Source organism: Ascaphus truei, chromosome 8 (genome assembly GCF_040206685.1).
Source record: "Ascaphus truei isolate aAscTru1 chromosome 8, aAscTru1.hap1, whole genome shotgun sequence".
Classification (NCBI taxonomy): domain Eukaryota; kingdom Metazoa; phylum Chordata; class Amphibia; order Anura; family Ascaphidae; genus Ascaphus; species Ascaphus truei.
Window position 1 is genome coordinate 720,696 of NC_134490.1, and position 12,200 is coordinate 732,895.

Here is a 12,200-nt window from a genome sequence, read left to right on the forward strand (position 1 = left end):
TCTCTCACCACCAGATGCAAAGCGCTCTCTCTCTCACCGCCAGATGCACAGCGCTCTCTCTCTCACTGCCAGATGCACAGCGCTCTCTCACCGCCAGATGCACAGCTCTCTCTCTCTCTCACCACCAGATGCACAGCACTCTCTCACCACCAGATGCACAGCGCTCTCTCTCTCACCACCAGATGCACAGCTCTCTCTCTCACTGCCAGATGCACAGCGCTCTCTCTCTCTCACCACCAGATGCACAGCGCTCTCTCTCTCACCACCAGATGCACAGCTCTCTCTCTCTCACCACCAGATGCACAGCGCTCTCTCTCTCTCACCACCAGATGCACAGCGCTCTCTCTCTCACCGCCAGATGCACAGCGCTCTCTCACCACCAGATGCACAGCTCTCTCTCTCTCACCACCAGATGCACAGCGCTCTCTCACCGCCAGATGCACAGCTCTCTCTCACCGCCAGATGCACAGCGCTCTCTCTCTCACCGCCAGATGCACAGCGCTCTCTCACCGCCAGATGCACAGCTCTCTCTCACCGCCAGATGCACAGCGCTCTCTCACCGCCAGATGCACAGCTCTCTCTCTCTCACCACCAGATGCACAGCGCTCTCTCTCTCACCGCCAGATGCACAGCTCTCTCTCTCTCACCACCAGATGCACAGCTCTCTCTCTCTCTCACCACCAGATGCACAGCGCACTCTCACCACCAGATGCACAGCGCTCTCTCACCGCCAGATGCACAGCGCTCTCTCTCTCTCACTGCCAAATGCACAGCGCTCTCTCACCGCCAGATGCACAGCGCTCTCTCACCGCCAGATGCACAGCGCTCTCTCACCACCAGATGCACAGCGCTCTCTCTCTCACCACCAGATGCACAGCGCTCTCTCACCACCAGATGCAAAGCGCTCTCTCTCTCACCGCCAGATGCACAGCGCTCTCTCTCTCACTGCCAGATGCACAGCGCTCTCTCACCGCCAGATGCACAGCTCTCTCTCTCTCTCACCACCAGATGCACAGCACTCTCTCACCACCAGATGCACAGCGCTCTCTCTCACCACCAGATGCACAGCTCTCTCTCTCACTGCCAGATGCACAGCGCTCTCTCTCTCTCACCACCAGATGCACAGCGCTCTCTCTCTCACCACCAGATGCACAGCTCTCTCTCTCTCACCACCAGATGCACAGCGCTCTCTCTCTCTCACCACCAGATGCACAGCGCTCTCTCTCTCACCGCCAGATGCACAGCGCTCTCTCACCACCAGATGCACAGCTCTCTCTCTCTCACCACCAGATGCACAGCGCTCTCTCACCGCCAGATGCACAGCTCTCTCTCTCTCACCACCAGATGCACAGCGCTCTCTCTCTTACCACCAGATGCACAGCGCTCTCTCACCACCAGATGCACAGCGCTCTCTCTCTCTCTCACCACCAGATGCACAGCTCTCTCTCTCTCTCTCACCACCAGATGCACAGCTCTCTCTCTCTCTCACCACCAGATGCACAGCGCTCTCTCTCTCACCACCAGATGCACAGCGCTCTCTCTCACCGCCAGATGCACAGCGCTCTCTCACCACCAGATGCACAGCGCTCTCTCTCTCACCACCAGATGCACAGCGCTCTCTCTCTCACCACCAGATGCACAGCGCTCTCTCTCACCACCAGATGCACAGCTCTCTCTCTCTCTCTCTCTCACCACCAGATGCACAGCGCTCTCTCTCTTACCACCAGATGCACAGCTCTCTCTCTCACAACCAGATGCACAGCGCTCTCTCTCTTACCACCAGATGCACAGCTCTCTCTCTCTCACCGCCAGATGCACAGCTCTCTCTCACCACCAGATGCACAGCTCTCTCTCTCTCTCACCACCAGATGCACAGCGCTCTCTCTCTTACCACCAGATGCACAGCTCTCTCTCTCTCTCATCGCTAGATGCACAGCTCTCTCTCACCACCAGATGCACAGCTCTCTCTCTCTCTCACCACCAGATGCACAGCGCTCTCTCTCTCACCACCAGATGCACAGCGCTCTCTCTCTTACCACCAGATGCACAGCGCTCTCTCTCTCTCACCGCCAGATGCACAGCGCTCTCTCTCTTACCACCAGATGCACAGCTCTCTCTCTCACCACCAGATGCACAGCGCTCTCTCTCTCACCACCAGATGCACAGCTCTCTCTCTCTCTCACCACCAGATGCACAGCGCTCTCTCTCTTACCACCAGATGCACAGCGCTCTCTCACCGCCAGATGCACAGCTCTCTCTCTCACCGCCAGATGCACAGCTCTCTCTCTCACCGCCAGATGCACAGCTCTCTCTCACCGCCAGATGCACAGCTCTCTCTCTCACCGCCAGATGCACAGCTCTCTCTCACTGCCAGATGCACAGCTCTCTCTCTCTCTCTCTCACCACCAGATGCACAGCGCTCTCTCTCTCACCACCAGATGCACAGCTCTCTCTCTCTCACCGCCAAATACACAGCTCTCTCTCTCTCTCACTGCCAGATGCACAGCGCTCTCTCTCTCTCACCACCAGATGCACAGCACTCTCTCTCTCTCACTGCCAGATGCACAGCGATCTCTCTCACTGCCAGATGCACAGCTCTCTCTCACTGCCAGATGCACAGCTATGTCTCTCACCGCCAGATGCACAGCTCTCTCTCTCACCGCCAGATGCACAGCTCTCTCTCTCACCGCCAGATGCACAGCTCTCTCTCACCGCCAGATGCACAGCTCTCTCTCTCACCGCCAGATGCACAGCTCTCTCTCACTGCCAGATGCACAGCTCTCTCTCTCTCTCTCTCTCACCACCAGATGCACAGCGCTCTCTCTCACCACCAGATGCACAGCTCTCTCTCTCTCACCGCCAAATACACAGCTCTCTCTCTCTCTCACTGCCAGATGCACAGCGCTCTCTCTCTCTCACCACCAGATGCACAGCGCTCTCTCTCTCTCACTGCCAGATGCACAGCTCTCTCTCTCACTGCCAGATGCACAGCGCTCTCTCTCACCACCAGATGCACAGCTCTCTCTCTCTCTCACTGCCAGATGCACAGCTCTCTCTCTCACTGCCAGATGCACAGCTCTCTCACTGCCAGATGCACAGCGCTCTCTCACTGCCAGATGCACAGCTCTGTCTCTCACTGCCAGATGCACAGCTCTCTCTCACTGCCAGATGCACAGCACTCTCTCTCTCACCGCCAGATGCACAGCTCTATCTCTCACTGCCAGATGCACAGCTCTCTCTCTCACTGCCAGATGCACAGCGCTCTCTCACCGCCAGATGCACAGCTCTCTCTCTCTCACCACCAGATGCACAGCGCTCTCTCTCTTACCACCAGATGCACAGCTCTTTCTCTCTCATCGCCAGATGCACAGCTCTCTCTCACCACCAGATGCACAGCTCTCTCTCTCTCTCACCACCAGATGCACAGCGCTCTCTCTCTTACCACCAGATGCACAGCTCTCTCTCATCGCTAGATGCACAGCTCTCTCTCACCACCAGATGCACAGCTCTCTCTCTCTCTCACCACCAGATGCACAGCGCTCTCTCTCTTACCACCAGATGCACAGCGCTCTCTCTCTCTCACCGCCAGATGCACAGCGCTCTCTCTCTTACCACCAGATGCACAGCTCTCTCTCTCACCACCAGATGCACAGCGCTCTCTCTCTCACCACCAGATGCACAGCTCTCTCTCTCTCTCACCACCAGATGCACAGCGCTCTCTCTCTTACCACCAGATGCACAGCGCTCTCTCACCGCCAGATGCACAGCTCTCTCTCTCACCGCCAGATGCACAGCTCTCTCTCTCACCGCCAGATGCACAGCTCTCTCTCACCGCCAGATGCACAGCTCTCTCTCTCACCGCCAGATGCACAGCTCTCTCTCACTGCCAGATGCACAGCTCTCTCTCTCTCTCTCTCTCACCACCAGATGCACAGCGCTCTCTCTCTCACCACCAGATGCACAGCTCTCTCTCTCTCACCGCCAAATGCACAGCTCTCTCTCTCTCTCACTGCCAGATGCACAGCGCTCTCTCTCTCTCACCACCAGATGCACAGCGCTCTCTCTCTCTCACTGCGAGATGCACAGCTCTCTCTCTCACTGCCAGATGCACAGCGCTCTCTCTCACCACCAGATGCACAGCTCTCTCTCTCTCACTGCCAGATGCACAGCTCTCTCACTGCCAGATGCACAGCGCTCTCTCACTGCCAGATGCACAGCTCTCTCTCACTGCCAGATGCACAGCACTCTCTCTCTCACTGCCAGATGCACAGCTCTCTCACTGCCAGATGCACAGCGCTCTCTCACTGCCAGATGCACAGCTCTGTCTCTCACTGCCAGATGCACAGCTCTCTCTCACTGCCAGATGCACAGCACTCTCTCTCTCACCGCCAGATGCACAGCTCTATCTCTCACTGCCAGATGCACAGCTCTCTCTCTCACTGCCAGATGCACAGCGCTCTCTCACCGCCAGATGCACAGCTCTCTCTCTCTCACCACCAGATGCACAGCGCTCTCTCTCTCACCTCCAGATGCACAGCTCTCTCTCTCTCACCACCAGATGCACAGCTCTCTCTCTCTCTCACCACCAGATGCACAGCGCACTCTCACCACCAGATGCACAGCGCTCTCTCACCACCAGATGCACAGCGCCCTCTCACCGCCAGATGCACAGCGCTCTCTCTCTCACCGCCAGATGCACAGCGCTCTCACCGCCAGATGCACAGCTCTCTCTCACCGCCAGATGCACAGCGCTCTCTCACCGCCAGATGCACAGCTCTCTCTCTCTCTCACCAGCAGATGCACAGCGCTCTCTCTCTCACCGCCAGATGCACAGCTCTCTCTCTCTCACCACCAGATGCACAGCTCTCTCTCTCTCTCACCACCAGATGCACAGCGCACTCTCACCACCAGATGCACAGCGCTCTCTCACCGCCAGATGCACAGCGCTCTCTCTCTCTCACTGCCAAATGCACAGCGCTCTCTCACCGCCAGATGCACAGCGCTCTCTCACCGCCAGATGCACAGCGCTCTCTCACCACCAGATGCACAGCGCTCTCTCTCTCACCACCAGATGCACAGCGCTCTCTCACCACCAGATGCACAGCGCTCTCTCTCTCACCGCCAGATGCACAGCGCTCTCTCTCTCACTGCCAGATGCACAGCGCTCTCTCACCGCCAGATGCACAGCTCTCTCTCTCTCTCACCGCCAGATGCACAGCACTCTCTCACCACCAGATGCACAGCGCTCTCTCTCTCACCACCAGATGCACAGCTCTCTCTCTCACTGCCAGATGCACAGCGCTCTCTCTCTCTCACCACCAGATGCACAGCGCTCTCTCTCTCACCACCAGATGCACAGCTCTCTCTCTCTCACCACCAGATGCACAGCGCTCTCTCTCTCTCACCACCAGATGCACAGCGCTCTCTCTCTCACCGCCAGATGCACAGCGCTCTCTCACCACCAGATGCACAGCTCTCTCTCTCTCACCACCAGATGCACAGCGCTCTCTCACCGCCAGATGCACAGCTCTCTCTCTCTCACCACCAGATGCACAGCGCTCTCTCTCTTACCACCAGATGCACAGCGCTCTCTCACCACCAGATGCACAGCGCTCTCTCTCTCTCTCACCACCAGATGCACAGCTCTCTCTCTCTCTCACCACCAGATGCACAGCTCTCTCTCTCTCTCACCACCAGATGCACAGCGCTCTCTCTCTCACCACCAGATGCACAGCGCTCTCTCTCACCGCCAGATGCACAGCGCTCTCTTACCACCAGATGCACAGCTCTCTCTCTCTCTCTCACCACCAGATGCACAGCGCTCTCTCTCTCACCACCAGATGCACAGCGCTCTCTCTCACCACCAGATGCACAGCTCTCTCTCTCTCTCTCACCACCAGATGCACAGCGCTCTCTCTCTTACCACCAGATGCACAGCTCTCTCTCTCTCTCACCACCAGATGCACAGCTCTCTCTCTCTTACCACCAGATGCACAGCTCTCTCTCACCGCCAGATGCACAGCTCTCTCTCACCGCCAGATGCACAGCTCTCTCTCTCTCTCACCACCAGATGCACAGCGCTCTCTCTCTTACCACCAGATGCACAGCTCTCTCTCTCTCTCTCATCGCTAGATGCACAGCTCTCTCTCACCACCAGATGCACAGCTCTCTCTCTCTCTCACCACCAGATGCACAGCGCTCTCTCTCTTACCACCAGATGCACAGCGCTCTCTCTCTCTCACCGCCAGATGCACAGCGCTCTCTCTCTTACCACCAGATGCACAGCTCTCTCTCTCTCTCTCTCACGACCAGATGCACAGCGCTCTCTCTCTCACCACCAGATGCACAGCTCTCTCTCTCTCTCTCACCACCAGATGCACAGCGCTCTCTCTCTTACCACCAGATGCACAGCGCTCTCTCACCGCCAGATGCACAGCTCTCTCTCTCACCGCCAGATGCACAGCTCTCTCTCTCACCGCCAGATGCACAGCTCTCTCTCTCACCGCCAGATGCACAGCTCTCTCTCACTGCCAGATGCACAGCTCTCTCTCTCTCGCTCTCACCACCAGATGCACAGCGCTCTCTCTCTCACCACCAGATGCACAGCGCTCTCTCTCTCACCACCAGATGCACAGCTCTCTCTCTCTCACCGCCAAATGCACAGCTCTCTCTCTCTCTCACTGCCAGATGCACAGCGCTCTCTCTCTCTCACCACCAGATGCACAGCGCTCTCTCTCTCTCTCACTGCCAGATGCACAGCTCTCTCTCTCACTGCCAGATGCACAGCGCTCTCTCTCACCACCAGATGCACAGCTCTCTCTCTCTCTCACTGCCAGATGCACAGCTCTCTCTCTCACTGCCAGATGCACAGCTCTCTCACTGCCAGATGCACAGCGCTCTCTCACTGCCAGATGCACAGCTCTGTCTCTCACTGCCAGATGCACAGCTCTCTCTCACTGCCAGATGCACAGCACTCTCTCTCTCACCGCCAGATGCACAGCTCTATCTCTCACTGCCAGATGCACAGCTCTCTCTCTCACTGCCAGATGCACAGCTCTCTCTCTCACTGCCAGATGCACAGCTCTCTCTCACTGCCAGATGCACAGCTCTCTCTCTCTCTCACCACCAGATGCACAGCGCACTCTCACCACCAGATGCACAGCGCTCTCTCACCGCCAGATGCACAGCGCTCTCTCTCTCTCACTGCCAAATGCACAGCGCTCTCTCACCGCCAGATGCACAGCGCTCTCTCACCGCCAGATGCACAGCGCTCTCTCACCACCAGATGCACAGCGCTCTCTCTCTCACCACCAGATGCACAGCGCTCTCTCACCACCAGATGCACAGCGCTCTCTCTCTCACCGCCAGATGCACAGCGCTCTCTCTCTCACTGCCAGATGCACAGCGCTCTCTCACCGCCAGATGCACAGCTCTCTCTCTCTCTCACCGCCAGATGCACAGCACTCTCTCACCACCAGATGCACAGCGCTCTCTCTCTCACCACCAGATGCACAGCTCTCTCTCTCACTGCCAGATGCACAGCGCTCTCTCTCTCTCACCACCAGATGCACAGCGCTCTCTCTCTCACCACCAGATGCACAGCTCTCTCTCTCTCACCACCAGATGCACAGCGCTCTCTCTCTCTCACCACCAGATGCACAGCGCTCTCTCTCTCACCACCAGATGCACAGCGCTCTCTCTCACCGCCAGATGCACAGCGCTCTCTTACCACCAGATGCACAGCTCTCTCTCTCCCTCTCTCTCACCGCCAGATGCACAGCGCTCTCTCACCACCAGATGCACAGCTCTCTCTCTCTCACCACCAGATGCACAGCGCTCTCTCACCGCCAGATGCACAGCTCTCTCTCTCTCACCACCAGATGCACAGCGCTCTCTCTCTTACCACCAGATGCACAGCGCTCTCTCACCACCAGATGCACAGCGCTCTCTCTCTCTCTCACCACCAGATGCACAGCTCTCTCTCTCTCTCACCACCAGATGCACAGCTCTCTCTCTCTCTCACCACCAGATGCACAGCGCTCTCTCTCTCACCACCAGATGCACAGCGCTCTCTCTCACTGCCAGATGCACAGCGCTCTCTTACCACCAGATGCACAGCTCTCTCTCTCTCTCACCACCAGATGCACAGCGCTCTCTCTCTCACCACCAGATGCACAGCGCTCTCTCTCACCACCAGATGCACAGCTCTCTCTCTATCTCTCACCACCAGATGCACAGCGCTCTCTCTCTTACCACCAGATGCACAGCTCTCTCTCTCTCTCACCACCAGATGCACAGCTCTCTCTCTCTTACCACCAGATGCACAGCTCTCTCTCACCGCCAGATGCACAGCTCTCTCTCACCGCCAGATGCACAGCTCTCTCTCTCTCTCACCACCAGATGCACAGCGCTCTCTCTCTTACCACCAGATGCACAGCTCTCTCTCTCTCTCTCATCGCTAGATGCACAGCTCTCTCTCACCACCAGATGCACAGCTCTCTCTCTCTCTCACCACCAGATGCACAGCGCTCTCTCTCTTACCACCAGATGCACAGCGCTCTCTCTCTCTCACCGCCAGATGCACAGCGCTCTCTCTCTTACCACCAGATGCACAGCTCTCTCTCTCTCTCACGACCAGATGCACAGCGCTCTCTCTCTCACCACCAGATGCACAGCTCTCTCTCTCTCTCTCACCACCAGATGCACAGCGCTCTCTCTCTTACCACCAGATGCACAGCGCTCTCTCACCGCCAGATGCACAGCTCTCTCTCTCACCGCCAGATGCACAGCTCTCTCTCTCACCGCCAGATGCACAGCTCTCTCTCTCACCGCCAGATGCACAGCTCTCTCTCACTGCCAGATGCACAGCTCTCTCTCTCTCTCTCTCTCTCTCACCACCAGATGCACAGCGCTCTCTCTCTCACCACCAGATGCACAGCGCTCTCTCTCTCACCACCAGATGCACAGCTCTCTCTCTCTCACCGCCAAATGCACAGCTCTCTCTCTCTCTCACTGCCAGATGCACAGCGCTCTCTCTCTCTCACCACCAGATGCACAGCGCTCTCTCTCTCTCTCACTGCCAGATGCACAGCTCTCTCTCTCACTGCCAGATGCACAGCGCTCTCTCTCACCACCAGATGCACAGCTCTCTCTCTCTCTCACTGCCAGATGCACAGCTCTCTCTCTCACTGCCAGATGCACAGCTCTCTCACTGCCAGATGCACAGCGCTCTCTCACTGCCAGATGCACAGCTCTGTCTCTCACTGCCAGATGCACAGCTCTCTCTCACTGCCAGATGCACAGCACTCTCTCTCTCACCGCCAGATGCACAGCTCTATCTCTCACTGCCAGATGCACAGCTCTCTCTCTCACTGCCAGATGCACAGCTCTCTCTCTCACTGCCAGATGCACAGCTCTCTCTCACTGCCAGATGCACAGCGCTCTCTCTCACCGCCAGATGCACAGCGCTCTCTCTCACCGCCAGATGCACAGCGCTCTTTCTCACTGCCAGATGCACAGCTCTGTCTCTCACTGCCAGATGCACAACGCTCTCTCTCACTGCCAGATGCACAGCTCTCTCTCTCCCTCTCTCTCACCGCCAGATGCACAGCGCTCTCTCACCACCAGATGCACAGCTCTCTCTCTCTCACCACCAGATGCACAGCGCTCTCTCACCGCCAGATGCACAGCTCTCTCTCTCTCACCACCAGATGCACAGGGCTCTCTCTCTTACCACCAGATGCACAGCGCTCTCTCACCACCAGATGCACAGCGCTCTCTCTCTCTCTCACCACCAGATGCACAGCTCTCTCTCTCTCTCACCACCAGATGCACAGCTCTCTCTCTCTCTCACCACCAGATGCACAGCGCTCTCTCTCTCACCACCAGATGCACAGCGCTCTCTCTCACCGCCAGATGCACAGCGCTCTCTTACCACCAGATGCACAGCTCTCTCTCTCTCTCACCACCAGATGCACAGCGCTCTCTCTCTCACCACCAGATGCACAGCGCTCTCTCTCACCACCAGATGCACAGCTCTCTCTCTATCTCTCACCACCAGATGCACAGCGCTCTCTCTCTTACCACCAGATGCACAGCTCTCTCTCTCTCTCACCACCAGATGCACAGCTCTCTCTCTCTTACCACCAGATGCACAGCTCTCTCTCACCGCCAGATGCACAGCTCTCTCTCACCGCCAGATGCACAGCTCTCTCTCTCTCTCACCACCAGATGCACAGCGCTCTCTCTCTTACCACCAGATGCACAGCTCTCTCTCTCTCTCTCATCGCTAGATGCACAGCTCTCTCTCACCACCAGATGCACAGCTCTCTCTCTCTCTCACCACCAGATGCACAGCGCTCTCTCTCTTACCACCAGATGCACAGCGCTCTCTCTCTCTCACCGCCAGATGCACAGCGCTCTCTCTCTTACCACCAGATGCACAGCTCTCTCTCTCTCTCTCTCACGACCAGATGCACAGCGCTCTCTCTCTCACCACCAGATGCACAGCTCTCTCTCTCTCTCTCACCACCAGATGCACAGCGCTCTCTCTCTTACCACCAGATGCACAGCGCTCTCTCACCGCCAGATGCACAGCTCTCTCTCTCACCGCCAGATGCACAGCTCTCTCTCTCACCGCCAGATGCACAGCTCTCTCTCTCACCGCCAGATGCACAGCTCTCTCTCACTGCCAGATGCACAGCTCTCTCTCTCTCTCTCTCACCACCAGATGCACAGCGCTCTCTCTCTCACCACCAGATGCACAGCGCTCTCTCTCTCACCACCAGATGCACAGCTCTCTCTCTCTCACCGCCAAATGCACAGCTCTCTCTCTCTCTCACTGCCAGATGCACAGCGCTCTCTCTCTCTCACCACCAGATGCACAGCGCTCTCTCTCTCTCTCACTGCCAGATGCACAGCTCTCTCTCTCACTGCCAGATGCACAGCGCTCTCTCTCACCACCAGATGCACAGCTCTCTCTCTCTCTCACTGCCAGATGCACAGCTCTCTCTCTCACTGCCAGATGCACAGCTCTCTCACTGCCAGATGCACAGCGCTCTCTCACTGCCAGATGCACAGCTCTGTCTCTCACTGCCAGATGCACAGCTCTCTCTCACTGCCAGATGCACAGCACTCTCTCTCTCACCGCCAGATGCACAGCTCTATCTCTCACTGCCAGATGCACAGCTCTCTCTCTCACTGCCAGATGCACAGCTCTCTCTCTCACTGCCAGATGCACAGCTCTCTCTCACTGCCAGATGCACAGCGCTCTCTCTCACCGCCAGATGCACAGCGCTCTCTCTCACCGCCAGATGCACAGCGCTCTTTCTCACTGCCAGATGCACAGCTCTGTCTCTCACTGCCAGATGCACAACGCTCTCTCTCACTGCCAGATGCACAGCTCTCTCTCTCCCTCTCTCTCACCGCCAGATGCACAGCTCTCTCTCACTGCCAGATGCACAGCGCTCTCTCACTGCCAGATGCACAGCGCTCTCTCTCACTGCCAGATGCACAGCTCTCTCTCACTGCCAGATGCACAGCGCTCTCTCTCTCACCGCCAGATGCACAGCGCTCTCTCACCGCCAGATGCACAGCGCTCTCTCACCACCAGATGCACAGCGCTCTCTCTCTCACCACCAGATGCACAGCGCTCTCTCACCACCAGATGCACAGCGCTCTCTCTCTCACCGCCAGATGCACAGCGCTCTCTCTCTCACTGCCAGATGCACAGCGCTCTCTCACCGCCAGATGCACAGCTCTCTCTCTCTCTCACCGCCAGATGCACAGCACTCTCTCACCACCAGATGCACAGCGCTCTCTCTCTCACCACCAGATGCACAGCTCTCTCTCTCACTGCCAGATGCACAGCGCTCTCTCTCTCTCACCACCAGATGCACAGCGCTCTCTCTCTCACCACCAGATGCACAGCTCTCTCTCTCTCACCACCAGATGCACAGCGCTCTCTCTCTCTCACCACCAGATGCACAGCGCTCTCTCTCTCACCACCAGATGCACAGCGCTCTCTCTCACCGCCAGATGCACAGCGCTCTCTTACCACCAGATGCACAGCTCTCTCTCTCCCTCTCTCTCACCGCCAGATGCACAGCGCTCTCTCACCACCAGATGCACAGCTCTCTCTCTCTCACCACCAGATGCACAGCGCTCTCTCACCGCCAGATGCACAGCTCTCTCTCTCTCAC

At 57.5% G+C, this 12,200-nt stretch overlaps 1 protein-coding gene across 1 annotated transcript in view; it reads right to left on the reverse strand.

Moving 5' to 3' along the window:
- Positions 1–12,200, reverse strand: part of ERCC6 (ERCC excision repair 6, chromatin remodeling factor) — a gene marked incomplete at its 5' end in the record, with an annotated part of 118,697 nt that overhangs the window by 75,951 nt on the left and 30,546 nt on the right.